The sequence below is a fragment of the Theobroma umbraticum genome, unplaced genomic scaffold (genome assembly GCF_002168275.2).
Source record: "Theobroma umbraticum cultivar Fairchild unplaced genomic scaffold, ASM216827v3 scaffold_56.0, whole genome shotgun sequence".
Classification (NCBI taxonomy): domain Eukaryota; kingdom Viridiplantae; phylum Streptophyta; class Magnoliopsida; order Malvales; family Malvaceae; genus Theobroma; species Theobroma umbraticum.
In genome coordinates this window covers 2,200,901-2,202,540 of record NW_018397256.1, presented here as the reverse complement: position 1 = coordinate 2,202,540, position 1,640 = coordinate 2,200,901, and positions in this window count along the sequence as shown.

Genomic DNA, 1,640 nt, shown 5'->3' with positions numbered 1-1,640 from the left:
ATAAGTGGTAAGCAGTGACCCCACCAGACATGGAATTTTGGTTGCCAAAATCTACAATAAGTCTTCAATTTTGCTACCATATTGGTTGCTTTTGAGAAAGTTGGTTTGAAGACTCAAGATGACTTGGAACCAGTTTAATACTCTTTTGATGTTCAAAACACTCTCAAAATCTAGTTTACTAAAGATCATGGTGTCGTCTACTAACTGCAAATGGGAGATGACAAGTCCATTATTACCAATCTCAACCATTTTACACATCCCTGTTGTGGTTGCTTTATGGATAAAGGCATTGAAAGCTTTTACAACACTGTTGAAAAGAAAAAGAGAGAGCTGACACCCTCGTCTTAAACCTCGTCTTATTTTAACTTGTTTAGAAGGTAATGCATTAACCAGAACTGAGACTAAAGCTGAGGTGACACAAGCAATAATCCATTGTTGCCATATGTTAGGAAACCCCATCTTTTTCATGATAAATTCCTAGAAAAGCAATCAACATTGTCGAAGGCCTTTTGTAAATCCACTTTGAAGAAGACTCCCTTATCATTGGACTTTTAAAAAGAGTCAACAAACTCATTAGTAACAAAAGCGCATTTCGTAATTTGCTTACCCTTAATGAAGGCTAATTGATTAAGACCAATATCTTCTCCAATCACTATCCTGAGTCTATTGGCTAAAACTTTTACCAACACTTTGTAGACACTCCCAACTAAGCTAATGGCTCAATATTCATTGAGAGTGGAAGGGCTAGAACATTTAGGGATTAAGGTAATAGAGGCAGAATTCATACAAGCATCAAAAGTACCTGAATCATAAAAATTTTGTATAAAAGTCATTACCTCTTCCTCAAAAAACTAGCTCTCTAAGAGAAAAGAATAGTGATCCGAAAGAATCTTAATGTCCAAGTTCTAATCATTCGACTTCAACGCTGGGTTATGGCTACAAAGATTTTCATAATGTTACACTACCTCATCCTTGATACCTGGGGGATCCATAATTTCAAAGTTGTTAACCAATAATTTAACAATGTGGTTTTTCCGTATCCTTGACAAACCTGTGACATGAAAGAACTTGGTGTTCCTGTCCCTTTTAAGGAACCATTTAACTCTAGACTTTTGGTGCCATGATCTTTCCTCAATTTTAATCAAGAACAATAACTCAATTTTCATTTTCAGAATTTCCTCTTTATAAGCACCCTAACCATTCCCATTTTTCCACTCAATTATCTATCTCTGAATATCCTCTTCCAAAATTTTGATTCGATTAAGGCAATTGTCCCATTTGGAGGCTTGCCATTTTTTAATAGTTAGTTTGGGAAGTCTGAGTCTCTACCAAATATTACTGTCTCTCTTGCACATCTATTGACTTTCTTCCCATGCCTTTGTAAAGACTTTCTCAAATGCCTTTTCATTGAGCCAATGGTTAAAGAAACAAAAAGGTTTAAGAGCCCAATCCAAATCATTCGCACCCAATATGATAGAATTATGATCACATAGAGTGAAAGGTAAACAAAATTGTCTTAGGTTTTGAAACCTCATGAGAATTTTTATGTCAACCAAAAATCTGTTTAATCTGCTAAAAATCAAATCTTCTCTATTGTTGCACCATGTAAATTTACTCCCACCTAAGGGAAGATCAATCAA